General features: G+C 38.8%; 1 long non-coding RNA gene across 1 annotated transcript; it reads left to right on the top strand.

Moving 5' to 3' along the window:
* Positions 1–17,518: 17,518 nt before the first annotated feature.
* Positions 17,519–19,211, top strand: LOC134298908 (uncharacterized). Its single transcript, XR_010006028.1, has 2 exons — positions 17,519–18,016; positions 18,802–19,211. It is a non-coding gene; the product is annotated as an uncharacterized LOC134298908 (long non-coding RNA).
* Positions 19,212–19,696: the final 485 nt, after the last annotated feature.

Genomic DNA, 19,696 nt, shown 5'->3' with positions numbered 1-19,696 from the left:
TTATTTTTGCTTATTCTGGGTCTAGAAAAAGCAAAAATAATCTTTCCGGGTTGGAAGGTATGTAAAGATGTCATGATCATTGTGTTTTATTCATGATTGCTATGTTTAGGTTGACTGTTTAAGGTTATATATTTCAGCTATTCTTATACAGAAGCTGGGAGCCTCTAAGGCATGGCCAGGAAAAGGGGCGTGGCTTCACCTTGCTGGTGGAAGCCTTAGAATTCAAAATTTAGCAGTTGGAATTGGGCAGTTGGAGTTTGTCGGTTGAGCAGAGCAGTTAGTTCTGTTCAGTGAGAAAGGAGGGTGATCGAAAAAAGAGATTGTGGGAGGAAGTTGAGCAGCTAGAGAGTTTTAGCGGAGAAGGGCTAAAATTAAAGTTGCTGAGGAATAACTAAAGAGCTGAGGCTATATCCCTAAGTCAAGGAGGACTAGGGTTAACCAGTTAAACTCCCCAATCCAAGTTTGATCGGGTACAGGTCAACTAAGTTCAAGAAGGACAATATTCCTAACTGAAAGAAACAAGTAATATAAAGCTGATACCATACTAAGCTCAGTGAAACTATTGAGAAATCTTGCAACACTTACTGTACAGAAGTAACATCGTTCACCTCAAGATATAACATTCTTGCAACCATCAAGCTTTGTGCTATAAATAAACAAGTTACTGTTTCTTCAAATGTTGCTTATTATTTGAGCAAAGCATCTTTCAAAGGTGGTGGCAGCAACAACATAGAAAAGTGGAATACATAGAGGTAGAAGGTGAATCCTTCGCAATTTGGTGGCAGCGGTGGGATCCAAAAAGATTCCATCCCTGTCATCACATCACTTCTTTACAATTGCCTTATTTTTTCATCAACAGAAAACAAAGAACCTTATCACACACACCTCAGAAATGCATTTTTAAGTAGGTAACTCATCATTTAAGAATGCTGAATGAGAACTGGATACTTACTCACTCCACCTCATAGGCTTGTTTCCTTTCCATTTCTAATAAAATACTTTGTGTCAGATTTATCACACAGCCGAGATATAACTCCTTCCAGTCTGTGCCATGCTCCCCTATGTCACTGTCTTCCTTTGAAAAAAAGTTTTTTTGCAGGTGGATCTTGTGCAATCATGCAACTTTGTAAAACTTTAGATAAACTTAAAAATGTATTTTTGTTCCTATTAAGTTTCACAGTTCTGAAATTGAAAAAATAATAATGGGAAAGCAGAAAACATTTCTTGCTTCACTCACAGTCTTTTTCTGACTTCCACTGGAAGTGTACTGCTGGGCATTTTGGCAAAGGAGAACCAAGTGGTATAAAAAGACTGCCTCCAAAATATATCCCAAAAGACACATTACTGGCACATAAAACTGCACTTTGGATACACATGGAGAAATTAAAGTTGATTAAAGCTATTTATTTCCCATTTTCAAAAAGTATCCATGACAGATTATTTGCCTATGAGTGCCTATTTTTTATTGTGTCAGAAGTGGCTTGAGAACATACCGCAAGTCGTTTCTGGTGTGAGAGAATTGTCCCTCTACAGAGTGCCTATGAATGTCCATCATGTGACAGGACTCACAGGCACTAGTAAGCAAAGGGCACCAGAAACAGGGTAATAAGGCTGTGTGATAAGGTCCTAGGTTTCTGTCCTGCTGTAACTGTTCTGGATACTGGATATAGATGGCCTCCCCACAGACCAGTGGGGAAAAAACATCTTGTAGGAGCCACCACAAGCTACTTCAAAATCTGGTTGCCAGGTTTCATACATCTGTGCCTATTTTGTTAAAAAAAGAAACTTACATTGCTTTGCTTAAAAATGCTACTTTCCAGGTATATTTTTTGCCTAATAAAGGCAACATCTTGCGGAAGATTCAGCCACTCTTTAACAGCGATGTACTTCACAATAGAATTAGAGCTTTAAGAAGGATGATCTTTTCACTTTCCCCATTTACTCCTTTTTATTATGAGAAAGTAAAAGGTTTATGATTTTCCAAGGGAAGAGATATCTTTCACATTATCTAAGCATCTCAGTTACTTTACATTAGATACTGGAGTCAGAGGGACTAGCGGTAAAGCCTCTATTTTATCCAGTGAAATTCACCGTTTTTTAAATATTATATCTGTCTATAGTCTAAACTTAACAGAACCAGCTTTCTGTTCCTCCTCTAACTTCCAAAAGAGTCATGCTCTGAATAGGCTATGAAAAATTGTAATTTCTTTTGTTTGTCATTCCATAGTGCCTACTGTTTTATACATGAAGAGAAATGTGACTTAAATGACGAAGGGAAGTTTTCAATTATCTATCTATCTATCTATCTATCTATAAAACAAGAAGCAATAAGTCAACAAACTGCCAACATTTTAGCTAAAATGCCTAATCAGTACATATCTGCTCATTTCGTAGGAAAACATTTCCAACATTGAGGAGGAAATTAGTTTTTAATGCATGAGCATAGCAGCTCCCATATGAGCCATGAATTCTCCTGGTGGTCTGTGCATTAAGGCTGATGCTTTATTTTCAGTCTGTAGAGTTGGACACGCCAGTATTTCTTCTTTCTGGGAGATGAATTAGTTTTAATAGATAAGGGACACAATATATTTTATATTGTTTGTACCTGGCATTTTCCTCTGGGAAGAATTCACAATTCCTTGGAGTACATAGAGGTTGTTTTGAAGGTCAGTAAACAGGAAAGAGTTTGGAAATGTCATACTCATTCAGTCTTGGGATCCTGGTTAGCACTGCCATTTTTGACTGGTGTTTAATGTCTTTGGCATCTCTGTTCTGTATCTTTTTTTTTTTTGCTGAATCACAGTGATCAATACCTCATTTGAAATATTAAATACAGAAATATATCAACATATAGACATAGCTGCATCTGTGACGGTTGTTATGCATGGATGTCTGAACTTTAAAGAACACCCTGTTGTTTACTTAAATGCAACATTTTTTTGGTATTGTGTATGAGATCCAATGCTATTTTTGGATATTCCTTACCTGGTTTTTCTGCTTATTGCTTTATACATGACATGTGAGCAACCTGTGATCCTCTAGATATGGAGGATTGCAAGTTTCTCAGGCATATAGCCAATGCTGAAGAATAGTGGGGGTTATGCTCCAATATTTGGGGGTAACATGTTCTCTATTTTCACCTTTGCATAATCCTCTGAATGAAGACTTAAAAAAATCTTTGGAAGTTTCTCTGTTTCTCAAAAATATTATATAAAATGGTCTTGGGATATCAAAAGATTGTCTTACCTTGCTCAAGAACTTCCACCATGTAAGCTGTGGAATCGAATTTCTCAAAGAAAGAATTTGGAGGATTAAGTTGTACTAGTACAACCAGAATGTATGCACTCTTAGCAAACAAGTTTGAGTAAACAGAGCTTTTCAAGCTCCCCAGTCTGTGTCATGAACGTTCTTTTAATCATATCATAGACTTGCAGGAAAGGCTAGTAAAAAGCAAGGTAAGATGAATAAAACATCAGACCTAAACAGCTAGGCTTTCCCTTTACTACATTTGACTGATTTTTTTCCAACTGAGTAGCAAAGATAGCAAGTTAAAACCTAGATTCTCCATTTTCAATAACAAGTGACAATTCTATTTGCTTTTACCCTAATCCAACTCTCCCCATAATCTTCCTTGGGACAGGTAAAAGTGAGTATGATCTAGTACATTCAGGGTTAGACTCAGAACGATATCACGTTAGCTTTATAAAGTGGAGGTATCCACTTTGCGATCCCCCAGTTTGCTTCGGCTGAATTATAGGAAATGTAATTTAGGGAAGCCAAGGACCTCTGTAACTGAGAATCCCAAAGGCCCTACCCTAAACTACATTTCCCAGAATTCTGCAGGAGCAAACTGGGCAATAAGGAAACGAGCACTTTATAACGCTAATTTTTCCCCTGACATTAAGTCTAGTTGTGTCTGACTCTGGGGGTTGGTGCTCATTTCCATTTCTAAGCAGAAGAACCGGCATTGTCCGTAGACACCTCTGAGGTCATGTGGCTGGCATGACTACATAGAGTGCCATTACCTTCCTGCTGGAGCAGTACTATTGATCTACTACCACTTGTATGTTTTCAAACTGCTAGGTTGGCAGAAGCTAGGGCTAACAGTGGGACCGCACCCCACTACCCGGATTTGAACTGCAGACCTTTCGGTCAGCAAGTTCAGCAGCTCAGCGGTTTAACCTGGTGCGTCACCAGGGGCTCCAAAATAATCTTTATGAAATGTTATATAACAAATTCTTAATATCTTTATCATTGCAGTGTTTATTGATTATTCATATATTGTACTATGATCCATGTTTGCATCTTTCTTTCTTTTTTTCACCTTGAAATGTGGTCCAGATGAACCATCAGTGCAGATTACAAAATCAGTATTTAAAACAGATAAAGTTGCCCATATATTTTATAATGACACAAAGGACTGGTTATTAAGTGAAAATGGGCTGAGCATGAAGTGAAAACATTTTTCAGTTTTAAGAAGAATATTTGCAGAAACGACAAAAAATATAAATGCAGACTAGCTATAAGCAAATTTTTTTTTTGCTTCTGTGTTATTTCTAACACATCCATGGAAACATGTGCAAGATAAGATATACAATCTTCTACAGCAGAGATTATGTTTCACAGACTTAGTTATATCCTTTCAGGAAATCATAGAAAATTCTTGACTTGGGGGAACGAAAAAAGAAAGAGAAGGGGAGAGGGAGATAGAAATACTGAGAAATATTGCTACATGGACTGCAGAATAGAAGTGAGGTAATTTGTATTGCTATTAAGGACAAGAATGGAAATTCTCAATAGCAGTTGTTTTCAAAATAATGTCAACAACATCTTCGACTACAGTGTATTTTATTGTGAAGTTTTTCTTCTTCATTTAAATAAATGCCTAAAATCTCCTCCACCAGATCATCTATTAAAAAGTATCTCACCCAAGAGCACAGCTTAAAAAAATGAAACCAAAGAAGATGTCATGTTGAACAAGATTTTAACATACAGGAAGAATATCATTCAGGAAAAGGAGATTTAACTTTTTTGTGGTCCCACTAAAAAGCTTTCTTGGAGGCAATGGAAGCTCCCCACTCTGGTACATACTATAGCAGCTTTTCAAATGTCATATTTGGTGGGCCCATTCTGCAGGGGGAAATGTCAAAGATCATCATTGTTACTGGGGACAGCAGATATGTTAAATGTATTCAAGCACATACCATCACTTCTGTTTTATCCCCAAGACTGCTATACCAGGAGATTGTACCAAGGAACCATCAACCAGCATTGTTGTTGAATACTGAAACAGAAGGGTATTTGTTCCAGTTTCTGCCTGTGGCTAGATTTGTCTGTTAAATAGTCTACAGATTCTGACATTCACAATGATTCACAATGCAGTGAATTAAGGATTTTGCAAATGATCTGAGAGACAAGGACATAGATTTTGTCCTTATACAAGACACAGATTTTCTGAAATTCTTTACATCTATGGATAAGATCTAAGTTTTGATTTATCATATTGAATATGATATGACAAGTGGGGGAAAAAAATCAAAGTTATATGTTATGTTTTTTACATCATATTTAATTTTTAATACTAATGAATCATTTGAGTAACCTTTAGGCATTCATTTATTTAGGCTTCTTAAATAAAATTGGCCTTAGGTCCCCAAATATCTGAGCACATGTAATGAATACAAAAATAGCTGCGAACTTGCTGATTTTGCTTATTAACGCATTAAACAATATATGTGGAAGAAAACAAACTGAAGATAATTAGAGAAATGCAATTTTCAGATAGCTAGCAAAGCTGAGCATCTTTTAATACCTTTGAATTATTCATCTCTTAAAAGCCAAGATGCTAATCATTAAATATTGAAGAATATGGTAAGTTACAAGAAAGTAACGGCATCAAATGGAGAGGATGTTTTGGAGGTCAGACCACCATATGGACAATGGCATTAATGGCTTTTATTCTAAAAGGTTTAATGGCTAAAGTCCTTCCTTGTGTTCCTTTTTAGATTGGTAAACAGATGTTTCTCCATGCATTGTGCTGGTGTCATTAAGAACTATAATGTTCAGTCTTCAGGAATATTTCACATTCTATGGTCATCTAAATAAAGCAAAATAAATTCTGCAAATTTTTACAGTTTCTCTAGAGATTTCTAATACTTGCAAGCAAACTAATAGCCTGATATAACATTTTAAATATTGGAAGCATTGTTTGAACACACACATTGAAAACATTAGTGTCATTAATGTGTTTTCATCTACAGTAGAGTCTCACTTATCCAACATAAACAAGCCGGCAGAATGTTGGATAAGCGAGAATGTTGGATAATAAGGAGGGATTAAGGAAAAGTCTATTAAACATCAAATTACGTTATGATTTTACAAATTAAGCACCAAAACATATTTTACAACAAATCAACTGAAAAAGCAGTTCAATACATGGTAATGTTATGTCGTAATTACTGTATTTACAAATTTAGCACCAAAACATTGAAATGTATTGAAAACATTGACTACAAAAACATTGGCTACTAACAAATAAAGATAGAATTGCATAAAATCAATTTACAGTAACAACATTGTTGAAAATTAAATCCGTAAAAAGTTCAGTCCTTGCTGCCTAGAGAAAGTTGTGGATCTGGGCGGAAGGCAGAATGCGTTGGATAATCCAGAATGTTGGATAAGTAAATGTTGGATAAGTGAAACTCTACTGAATTTGACATGCAGTGGGATTCAATAGTGCTAATCACTGGGGCAACTTTTTGTGGGAGTCTTCTAAATTACTCTCTGACTCTTCTGGGACAACTTCATGCTACATCCTTTTCCTTAAAACCAGGACCCTTTCCCTTAAAATCAGGACTAAACTCCACAGGCATTGTGTTTTGAAATGAAATTAGAGGGGAGATTGCAGCCACTACAGTTGTGCTATGGTGATGGTGAAGGAGAGACAACACCAGTGACTTTAATAAAGGAGTGAAAGGGTCTCGTGCATGGATCATTTGTTCCTCATCCTTACTAAAGGAGCAGGGGAGGGAGAATTCATGATTCACCAGTCTTAGGGGAAAAGATAGATAGAAACAAACATTTGCCTTCTCTATCCCACTTTTGGACTTCCACCAACTGTTAGGAATTGTGGGAGTTGAAGTTCAAAATACCTGGAGAGCCAAAGTTTGCCCATGCCTATGTTAGAATGTGAAAGAAGAATGTCAGCTCTATATTTGTCTCTTTTGTTTTTGAATGATGCCAGAAGAATGGATGGGTGTTAGATTCAGTTCATCTGAACCTTTGTCTGAACAGCCTTTGGCACACACCTCTGAAGCTTCCATTCTGCCTTTTCCACTGCTGGATCACTGACAGCAAACCTTTCTGCTGCCTCTGTGGAAAGGTGTCCAAGGAAAACACACTATTGTCCTTGGATTGCCTTGCCAGAGACTAGAAAATTGTGCTGTTAACATGTTACATTTAACTATGTACCAGTGCATATAATCGAGTTTTTAACTGAAGCCAGCACATAGTGCTCTTCTATCAATGAATATAGTTATTTGGGTAATAAAGTAAATCTGAAAGAAAAATTATTTTTGAAACAGTCCTCCAAACATCCTCCTGACCTTTGTTTCCAAAGTACAGACACAACATGAGAGATTCTTTTGCTCTTTTTCCAGGGTGAAAGAGCAGGTTTCCTTCCAGGCTTAACTTCGGAAGTGAGTCTCGACAGCACTGGCACTATGAAATCAAATCACCTCCTTAAAAAAAAAAGGCAGACAGAGATTTATAAGAACAGTTCTTAACAAAAAATATTGGGTCAAATTATACCACATTAGAGGTTTAGCAATAACAGAAGGTATTGGATTGTTTATCCTGGTTTAGCTCACTATCATATACAGTTGGGTAGAGAAAGTAAAATGCTTTATTCAGAACAGCTTGAGGAAAAATAAAATTTTTAATAAAAAAATAACTGTAAATTTGTGAAAAATGAGCAAACTCCCTTCATTCTTTGCAAGAAACATATTTGCAAGAAATCTGTGCGGTTATAATTAGAAAGTAAAGCCTGAAAAAAGACCAGGGACACATCTACATCAGGCAGGTTATTTTGGACTGGAAAATAATGGTAAATCCAGGGCCATAGAAGAGATGGTCTGAGACAAGTCAGCACCTCATTTACAAAAGAAACACCAGAAAGGCCTTCCTGCTAGGCATTGGGCAATAGTGATCTTTTTGGCTCAAATGTACTACTGTACTTCCTGGTTAATGACCAGTTGTGAAGTTGGTCTCCTTCCTTATTGTCTGTGTTTACTTACATGATGGCTTTCTACCACAAGCCAAATTAGTGAATAATCAAAACAAATACTTGCGCTGTTTGTACAAGCAATGTGATGTAAAATGGAGCTTTTCTGTTATTCCTGGCTCATGAGCTCAGTCAATCTGGTCTCAGCCTTCCCTTTTGGCGTAACAAAATAGCTGAGTCTCCCGCTGAGTTGTTTTTGTTCCATTAGCTGTATGTCAACTTCTCTGCTTTTGTTCTGAATAAAGAATTGTCCTGTCTAGGCACTGGCACCTCCCTGCCTTTAAGCAATGTTTAAAATATTTAGGAATTTCTAAATAGGTAAATAGACAAGAAGAAATGTTTACTGTGCTGTCAGATGAGATATATCTCTCAGTGAAGAATTTCTGCCTGTGAGAGATAGGCAATATGTCTTCTAAGATCATTAAAATATTATAGAAATGGCATGTACTAGTGCAAAAGGTTATATGACAGGGGCCTTTCTCAAATTGGTGCCTGTTCTGTCCCCACACTATCTTAGCTACTTGGAAGGTGAACTGGCTGCACAGGGAACAGATTGGAGACTGTATAGTTGAATCAAACATGAATTTATTAACTGACAAGACCTTTAGACTTTCTCCTGAGTCTCACTACAAAGTCTTTATGATAAGATGTAAAGTCTTTGAGAGATAGACACAGTTCTAGCCAAACTGAGGTTCTTGAATCTTTATTTCTTCTTATTGTCTCTTTCTTGTATGGTGTTCAACTGTCTCTAAGATGGTCTCAATATTTAACTTCGACTGGATTTGACTATAGCTCCAACTGGACTTGAATATATCTCCGACTGGACGTGCTATTTTGTAGACCTTCTGACCTTCCTCTCTCTTCACCTTCCAGTCATGAAAAGGCTGACTCTTCCAAGAACCAGAAGTGTCTTGCCTGAGGCTCCAACACTGAGGGGAAGGGACAGGGCGACGGACGCTTCAAATGCAAAGAGGCTGTCTAGACTGACACGCTTCCCCAGAAACTAGATAAAATATTAATCCCTCTAACTAAAAGGGGCTTAACTAGGGGTAAACAGTGAGGGTCTTAATGGGACACGACAGTGCCTTACCCTTGTATATGGGATTGGACTAGCTGCAAGAATTGGAAACAATGCTCACTCTTTATGCTTTTGATTTTTGTAAAAAAAATGTAATGGAGATACACACACACACAAAATGTATAATGTGAAACACATACACAAACACAGACAGAGTATGATGCTGAATCTGCAGGACTGGTACCTGCAGTTTCATTTATCCACACCCAACAAAATATGAAATCAGTATTTCCTAGGTCCTCCAGCACTACGCTATTGCATTCTTGGGTTAAAAGTCCTTCATTTCAAATAGGTTCGTTATTATCCATGATTTCATTTATCCACAGCAGAACACAAAGATTGTATGGTATATACACACATACATTTGTATGATATGATGTGCACCAGCGGCTTTGTGTACTGTTTTTCATGGAAAATTGATATAAAAGTACATCTGCCATCTCCATAGTTGTAATTATTTAGTTTGATGTGGTTTTATTTTTACTTCCAGATAAGGAATGATTGAGGAATTTTCCCAAGAATCAAATTAATGTGACTGATCTGACGTGCAATGAGTTTTGATCTGGGTGGATGGAAAGCCTGATTTACTGCCCTGCAAAATGTCTTGGGCTAGTTCTAGATAAACCCAAACTTAAGGAAGTCTAAAAATGTTCTTTCTCTCATAATGCCTGGAAAGGCCGGATGCTTCTAGGATTTGAGCAACCTCCACACCTCTTTTGAAAGGAAGGATATTTACATGTCTCAGCTGAAAATGAGGACATGTGACATATCTGGGGATATGGATTGCAGCAGGAGGTAATTGCTGTCATTAAAGCCACTGTAGCCTATCCTAACTGTGGAACATAGAAAGACTCATAATTGTAACTGTGCTGTATACGTTCTCTATGAGAACAGAAATCACATCAGGGCAGTGCAGGGATTGTGGGACACAGGGCTTTGTCCTGCCAAGTATCTTATTTCTCTCAGCAGCTGTCACCTGAGACAATTTCCATATTCTGCTTAAGGAAAGTTTCAGTTCTGGATAGAAATATCCCGATAATTTTGAATGAGTTATTTATCAAGTGAAAAACTATTGGTAAAAATATCGCGTAAGATGACGCTTAAAATTTTGGAAGACATTTTTTAGAGGTAGTAATTCTAAGGACTGAAGATAAATGAACTTTAAAAATTCAATACAGGTTCCTTCCTTCTCCTATATTTTTGAATGTATATTATTTTGTGGTAATATAGATTGTTAGTGTTAAATATAATAAATAAATGAATATATTGGGGGAAAAATAAATACAGGTTAGTGTAAAAGGGAGGGAAAAAAATCAGTCCTGTTGACTATTAAGGTGGGTTTGTCGCTTGACCTTGCTGCATAAAGTTATGCCACTCTTTCAGAAGCACGTGATAATTTGTTTCTCAATCCATCCATGTGTGACAGTTCAAAATAGTTTCTGTTACTCCCTCCTTTCCAGTCAGCGATGAATTGTAATAAGAAAAATCTGCCAATCCTCCAGTAAACATAGGAAGAATGTGCAAGCAATCATTTCCTTATAATAACATGAAAGCATCTAGTTTCAGAAAAATCAGAGCAAACCATAAGGGAGACTGCAGGTCTTTTTGTAGTTGTCTGCCAGCATCCCATCATGCATGTCTCGGGTTGTGCAGGGGAACAGGTAATTTGATTTAGAAACTGAGTTTTGTAGCTGCTGTCTACCCAATGGTGGAAGACCTCTAGCTTCCTACTATTAATGTTGGTACTGCTTCTGTTACCTCAGTTGGTCCTGTCTTTGGCAGAGTAATTGGAAAGGTTACCTTTAGGTCTACAATTACTGCAACTCCCTGCCAGCACATGTCCTTGCTGTCTGGGAGTCACTTTTCCAATCTCTGACTTGATATTCCTCCTCATCCAGCTGCAAGTACCTTAAGCTTCTTTACTGTTTTGCCGTTGGTGGCATCTACTACTGCCACTTTCATAATGTAAGTTTATGTGCAGAGGATCAATCATAGACAGGGCAGCAACATCCAGGACCAGACTTACACTGAAAACAAGCCTTGTAGACATAGCAAGCAGGGAAATATTAAATGTGCCTGTTATGAAATATGCTCCATTGAATGCAATAGGTCGTGTTGTTCTTATCTTAAAGATGATTCCAACATATAGTAACCCTATCAAAGGGTTTGTTGACAAGATTTATTCAGAGGAAGGTCACCATTGCCTTCCATTAAGACTATTGACCTCATCACGTGTGAAAAAATAAGCATCTTAGGACACTTCTGTCCTAGTTCACTCAGGGAGCCCCACACTACCCATCAGACAATGTAGGCTGACTTCCAGCCGGGCTCCATGGCTGAACTGAGGCAGTAGTTGGTTTTCCAGCATGGATTGAAACTCTGGTCTTCCAACACTCAGACCACTACATCATATCAGCTCTCATGCAATAGGATGTACAGGTAACAAAGTACATGACTCTAGTTCCCTGTAAGTTTTTTTTTTTTGAAGCATGGTACATTCCTTGAAACCACAGAATTTCTGCAGTGCCACACACCAAAGAGCCCATTCAGAAGAGAAAAATGGTATCTGAAAATCTCAGGTTTTGTTCCTGTACAATCTGATTTTATTTTGGAAATCATGCAAATATTTCCCCATGGCATTACCAAGACACATGGCATTATCAAGGACTCCTAGGTCTCAATGAGCCCTGAATCTGGATCAAACCCTCTTTTTGAGTTATATCCTTCCAAATGTAGAAGAATGATGCATAGGAAATGATGAATGACAGTGATATGTGGAATTTCTCCTTAACATGGATGAAAATTGATATGTCAAGAAGACTTTTGCCTTTGCTAATTATATTTTCTTCCTGTCGGGTAGGATAATGTTCTTCAAGGACAGTTCTTTTTCTTCTTCTTCTTCTTCTTCTTTTTATTTACAGAAAGCCTCTACAAAACATTTGAAATTGAATTGTTCATTACATTCAAGTAGCAAGAGTTTCTAAAATTATATGGATTTCACAAATAAAATACTGGCTGCTGAACACAGAATGTAGAAATGGAGAGAGGGAGAGGGATTAACAATTAGAACTTTAATAAATTAGCAAACAGTAGCAGAAGTCCTGTTTGTTAGTTTTTAAATTGTACACATGTGTATGTGACCTATAACCTCTGTGCTCACTGAACTATGTTTAGTAAGTTTAGTTTGTTCCTGCCATGCCACCTAGTGGTTGTAGAACTGTACTTGAGTACAAAAGGTATATTGTTTCTTCATTTTTTTTTTTCTTGTCAGGAGCAACCGGAGTTGCTTCTGGAGTGAGAGAATTGGCCGTCTGCAAGGACGTTGCCCAGGGGACGCCCGGATGTTTTGATGTTTTACCATCCTTGTGGGAGGCTTCTCTCATGTCCCCGCATGGAGCTGGAGCTGATAGAGGGAGCTCATCCGCACTCTCCCCTGGTGGGATTCGAACCTGGCAGCTTTCAGGTCAGCAACCCAACCTTCAAGTTACGAGGCTTTTATCCCCTTGGCCACCGGGAGCTCCTAATTGTTTCTTCATTATTCATATACACACAGCCATTAATCGACAGATAATTATTTAAATATTATACCAACATGATTCACTTGTCTCCTTCATCTGTTTAGGAATGTGTGGGGAGTTTGGAAGTATGCAATATGTGAGTGATTTGATTGTTTTATCTTTTTAAAAAAATTATTAATGTTGTGCTTAGTTTATTTCTTATGCATCCTTAAATATAATACACATATTCAGATACTACTATTCCTAAAATACTGCAGAATTGGGTATTCTTCCTCATGAATAACTTTTGTTCTTGGGTTGACTGGCCATGCCCTTGGCCAAACCAAGGTAGTGTTGGCAGGGATAACAGTGCAGTTGAGGTGGGATCTATTTCTGAGGAAAGGAGGAGCTTGGAAATGGCAAAAGAAGAAGACAGAATTTATTGAGAGAGATTTTTGATGTGAATAATGAGACTTTGAGGAAATGGATTCAAACAATAAATAAAAAATAAACCGCTTTTTATTTTCAACTGCTACCTACATATATATTCTTCTACGTTAAATAAATGGCATATCTAAGTAAATATGCACAGGAGATCGATGTAATAGCTTGAGCATTAGACTACAATTCAGGAGACCAGGATTTGATTTCCCACATAGTCATGGATCACCTTGGGTGAATCATACTCTCTTAGCCCCAGGAAAACCCCATGTTAGGCTTGCCTTATGGTTGCCATAAGTCATAAATGACTTGAAGGAACACAACAATAACAAGTTTTGCTACCAATATCAATGTAGTTGCCTTCTCCATTGCTTCATTACCACTAACTCCTTGGAAAACCAAGGCATGGATTTGGCACCACTTGAGGAGAGGGTTGCTTGGGAGCAATTTCATCTACTGCACTGGCCATTTCTCCATTGCAGACGTCAGCAAGAACTTTGATAGGAATGCCTGTAAAAGCAAGAGAAAGCTCCCAATGAGCCAACAGGAATTCATATCGATCCATAAACCTCCTGGGACAGATCATTGTAATCAGTTTCCCATCCCTGCTGAGATTCTGAGTCCCAGCAAGTCTAAACCCCACCAGGTGATGAGCTGCTCATAACAATGGAACTATAGACAGTTCCTTCACTCAGATCATAAGCTACTACAGAAAGGAAGGTCCAGAGTATGTCCAGCAGTATGAAGAGGGCCAGTGGACCCATCGCTGTCATGGTAGAGGTGAAATCCTGAGCCAGTCCTGATATGAATGTTGAATTCCTTCATCAGAAGATGGGGGGTTTTACTCTCAAAACCACTCCAGTTAGCTCAGGTTGGGAGATTATTGAGAAACTGTAGGTGGTACACCAACAGAATTCCGAATCTTTCCCAGCCACACAGATCCTAGGTAAACATGTTGAGACCAAGGAAACGGCAGATTAGGGCATGTGGTTCTGCACTTCACCTCTCTGACCCCACCCTCAATCTCACCTGCTGTTGAACTGGGAACTCTGGTAGAAAAAGATGAGAGATCACACCTCATCCAACCATGCCTCAGTGATACCTGTCAGGTTGGCTTGCTTATTCAAGATCAAGTCTTGAATGGCAGTTGTCTTTCCATGCACAGACCTGGCATCCCCCAGCTACATTTTCAACTCAAGATTTCCATTGTCAAGACTATCTAAGTGGGACAGTTAGGGGCAACTAGCTCCCCATTCCTGTCTCTTCAATTAAAGCATATCTCTCTCTCTTTTCCATATCTTCCTCTATCCTGTACAGCCATTATGACTGCAACCACAGAAATAGTATCTCTTGTTCTCCCTTTTGATATCCACAACAACTCTGTAAGGTAGTTTTGCTGAGAGTTAGTGATGGTAAACTGCATTATCAAGCAAGAATCTGAACTTCGGTTTCCCTCTCCCGAGTACATCACTTTAAACATTGTTTTGCACTGGTCTTCTTGGATTGTAAACATGTATAAGACTGAAATGTAGTAATAATAATTGCCACAATTAATTGTAATTTATATAACACAAATGAAAATTATAACAATGTACATCGCTATAATGCAAGTGATAATATTATGCATCATTTGAGTGATTTGCATAATATTAACAATTCAGATTAGGCATCCTAATTTGCTATATAGCAATCCTGCTCAAAAGCAATGCGCAAAATAGCCTAATCTTTCCTTAAAGATTATCACAAGCTTAAATAACATGAGCTGAAAGATACAAGAATTAATTGTGCTCAAATATAACTTGCATATAATGTTTCCATTTTAATGCTAATATTATGTGCTCAATTGGAAAAGGCATTTTATAGCTTTTGCAGAATTGTAAAATGGACATTTTATCCAAAAACTGCATTCCTCATCACTTTTAAAAAGCAATTCAAAACCAGGGTGGAACATCAGCAGGAGCTTGAGACAGCACTAGATTGATTTAATCTATTCATGACCCAAGATGAGCTAAGTCAAAGCTTTTTTTACTGCCCTTGTGAATTTTTTTCCACATTTTTGAGTAACAGAAATGCAATTACATTGCTCACCAGACTAAGCAAGGAAGCCAGAGAGCATATTGCTACTTATGAATGCGTATGTATCACTATATTATTCTCATCAAATGTTTTCTGGAAAATGGAAGTTACTCATTATGGATTTCACTCATTTATGTTTGAACTAGGAATGCCTATTGTTCTAATGAAACGAAGAGGAGGCGCGCAGGACAGAGGGGAGGGAGGGATCACCCCAACCGCATGCCTCCTCCACGGTGCCTGTTCTTTGCCTCGGATGGACCCGGCCACTCGGCCGCCACGCATGGCTCCTGTGACAAAGAACAGGCAGCGTGGAGGAGGCGCGCAGGCCAGAGGGGCTGGAGGGATCACCCCAACCAAACGGACCTTCTTCTCTCTTGGACCGCGCCAGGACTGGAAAGGTGAGTGGCAGGGCCTGGAGGGAGGGGCCCCACGTGGGGATCGGCCTCTGAGGGATAATGTGCGCCAGTAGTCATATCGTTACATTGATCACATCTCCCTGTTATTGAGTTCCTCTTTCCTGGACTCTTACATGAACCTGCCATTGATGCTGTGGTATGGAATGTGTGGCTCTGTGAAGTTTTACTTTTAGCCAGTCTTTCAACAGTCAAATTTAAGGTGTAGAAGGAACACTTTAATAATGCCTCTTTGTGAGAGTGTTTAGTCTAATTGAATTATCTTAGTGTGAAGAAGAAAAACCAAACATGATGTAGTCCAGCTAATGGAAGGCACTTGTAAGCTATTACATACAGAGTATTCAGAGCTTCCCTCGGCCTCTTCTGGGCTTCACCCCTCTTCTCATCTCAGCCCTGCCCCCCAATAATCATGCTCTTTTTGGGAAGTGGTGTGGCTTTTCTGGGCTAATGGTAGCGTCCTCAACCAAGCGGCAACGCAGCGTTTTGGTGACACTGTGCAGCTGCGGAAAGGGGTTGAGGACGCAAGCCGGAAAATTTTGTGAGGGAAAACTTTCCAAGGTCATTTATCGCTATGATAACTGCCTAGCTTTGAATGGTGACTATGTTGAGAAGTGGTATTTGGATGTGGCTTTCAACTGCATATGGTAAATGTTTTCTCCTATACTTTGTTCATTTTTAATTCCAAAACGTAATCTACTTTCTGGACAGCCCTCATACAGAAATGCAAGTGTCCTCACTACTAGAAATAAAACAAAAGGAAACTTCTCAGAGAGAGTTAGAAACTAAATTTGTAAAGAGATTTATTGTTTCCTTATATCAACAATAACTGACCTCTTAAAAAATCTGAAAGACCTATAAAACCTTTTGCAGCCCTTTGGGAAATCAGGCTAAGGGACATAATTTGCATCTTTGTGGATTGTATTACATTCTGTCATACTCTCACAACTGTAGAGATAAGCTTTATGCTGGAGGATTTAATATAAGTCCATACTGTATCCAAAGAAGTGGGTTTACATCTAAATAAAACCAGTTAACCTTAAAAATGCTGCTGTAATTGTTTTCCCTTTCCCACCCCTCCCCCCTTTTTAAATGTATGCTTTATCTACAGGAGATGCACACATGACACTAAATGCAGTATGGGAGCCCATTTCATTGCCCTTAGAAAAACCCTCTAACCCCAGTTCCTCCATGATTTTGCTCCAAACAGCCAAAATCACCATCATGTGGCAGTTTTATCCTTTAAACCCCAACCAGACATGCCCCAAATCAGCTGAAAATGAAGCTGGATACAACATGATGTCACTTCTGGCCATAATTGGTGCCCCAGTGTAGGCTCCATGGGGCTGTGAAGGTGACAAATGCCCCCTGTCTTTCTATTGTTTCTGCACTAAACCATGTATTACAGAGGTTAAAACAGTGTGGCCCTCCAGGTGTTAAACTGCAGCTCCCAGCATGCCCCACCATCGCCCTCACTGGCTAGTTGCAATCCAACACTATCTGGAAGGCTACACAACTCCAACTCTTTAGTATTGAGCCGAGAATTCAAAATCTGTTTTTACTGCCCCCGTAATAAGTTAAAACAAAAAGCATTGCTTTAAAAATGTGATGAAATGAAATCTCTCGGAGAGTGTAGATTTTATCAGACATTTTCAGAATTCATTTTAAAAGGAACAGCTTCAAAGTTGTTGAATTACAATGAAAGCTAAAACATACTGTTGAGAGAGAGTAGTTATGTTCCTAATTAGATAGTAAAATAACCAGGTGAAGGGTACAATGAAATTCCCTTGAACATAATCTGCTTGTTTTAATAGAACTGCCATATGAAAGATGATTAGTATTTGGTTCTGCAGTTTTCAAATGGTCTTTAGTAAGTGGCGTCGGAGCCATTTGCATGAGCTAGCAATACAGTAACGCCACCAAAATGCTATCCTTGACAAGAAAGTGTGCTGGTATTGCAAACACTGTGAAGATGTGCAAAAGTTCACCTCTGCAAGTTAATATGTCAACTTACATTATAAAGAAGAAACTATTTTATAACCAGCATTAGAAACTGAACAGTTGGATAAGAGGCTGCACAGAGAGTATATCCAAGATAATGTGCGTCAGAAACCATATTGTTACATTGATCACATCTCCCTGTTATCGAGTTCCTCTTTCCTGGACTCTTATGTGAACCTACAATTGATGCTGTGATATGGAATGTGTGGCTCTTCACATATTGCTGGATGGGGTATGTATGTGTGGGATTCTACCCATGCGTTTCTGAGGTAGATTGCACCCATCTCATAGACTATGTTGTAGTAGAGCCAGTAAGCAATGTTGCAAGCAGTAGTATGAGTACCAGACGGGGGGGAAGGGCTACTCGCGAGCAGGTGTCAGATGAAGAACAGCAAAGGAAAAGGATCCAGGATATACTTATGGCACCTACTGATGAAGACACATTCAAAGGGTTTTCAAGTGGTGGGGAGTCAATGAGCGAGGAAGGAAATGTGGTGGATGGGAATAGAGGCACAAAGAGGGTTACTTGGGAGCAGGAATCAGATGAAGAATGGGAGAGGAAGAAGATCCGGGATATACTTACTGCTCCCACAGATGTTAAGTCGTTTATGGGTTTCTCTGGGAATGATGGGTCTGGGAGTGCTGAGGATGGGGAGAACACAATGGATTGGACTAAGGTACAAGATATAAGGGATATATGTGCAGAGCCAACCTCTAGTGACACGTTTGTGGGGTTTTCAGGACGTGAGGATTGGCAAAGGGGAGATACATCGGAATCATGGGGAAGCCTAAGTCTTGACAAGAGATGGAGGAACTGGAGGGATGGAAACAGGGGTTCATATGTGAAGACAAGGACAGCTATAAGAGATGATGATGGGGTGGAGGCCAGCTCATCATCGGATAATGATGTGTAAGTTAAAAGTAGGCTCTGAAATGGGGAATCTTTGCAGAAGGCAAAGTGTTGGTTACGTATCGTGTGTATTTGTTGCTGCCTGTTCTCGTGTTCAGGTTCTGCAGCCTGGAGTTCGTGTTACCTAAGAATCTTCGACTTGGACTGACTTCTCATGAGTGTGGCTTTCTCCCTCCCTGGATTGTGGACTGACTTGATGACGACTTTGTTTGACGGACTTGGAAACGATGTATCCTTTGGCTTTCTTTGGCGACACTGGCTTTGACAACTCCTTCTTGCAGTTAACTCTTTGGGGGCAGCGCTATCTGTTGGAACTCTTGTGTACAATGCTGCTTGTTTGCTGGTTACTTTGACTGCTTTTTAATCTGGTTTTTCCTTCTGTTTAACCCGGATTATTTTCCGTTTGCCTTTTGGAGCCCAGTTTGGGTAAATTCTTTGAGTTTTGGCCAGAGACACTGAAGTTAAGTGTCTCTGAGCTTTTATTTGTTTTTTGCAATAAACCTTTTGTTGGACTAAATAGTGTGTGTGGCTCTTTAAGCTCTGTGTCTCGACAGGCTATGCTTACTGGGATAATGGAGTTGCAGTAGGGCAGCTTCTAGCTTCAGTTCCCTACATTTACTTTAATGGGGGCTTCTTGAAAGCAGGCAATTCCTTTGATTTTAAATAATGAAGTTTTACTTTTAGCCAGTCTTTCAACAGTCAAATTTAAGGTGCAGAAGGAACACTTTAATAATGCCTCTTTATGAGAGTGTTTAGTCTAATTGAATTATCTTAGTGTGAAGAAAAAAACCCAAACATGATGTAGTCCAGCTAATGGAAGGCACTTGTAAGCTATTACGTACAGAGTGTTCAGAGCTTCCCTTTAAAATCTATTACAACACAGCTTCAGTTTACTGGAACTGAGGCATTATTACAAGGATACCCAGGAGCCAGTGAAAATGAATTTGGTGGTGGAATGCCTAGGTTTTTTCATGGTTAATGGAGCATTTAAATACTGCCGTC

This window comes from Anolis carolinensis, chromosome 4 (genome assembly GCF_035594765.1).
Source record: "Anolis carolinensis isolate JA03-04 chromosome 4, rAnoCar3.1.pri, whole genome shotgun sequence".
NCBI classification, from domain to species: Eukaryota; Metazoa; Chordata; class Lepidosauria; order Squamata; family Dactyloidae; genus Anolis; species Anolis carolinensis.
The sequence above is the reverse complement of the archived record's forward strand: the minus strand, read 5'-3'. Positions and strand labels throughout refer to the sequence as shown.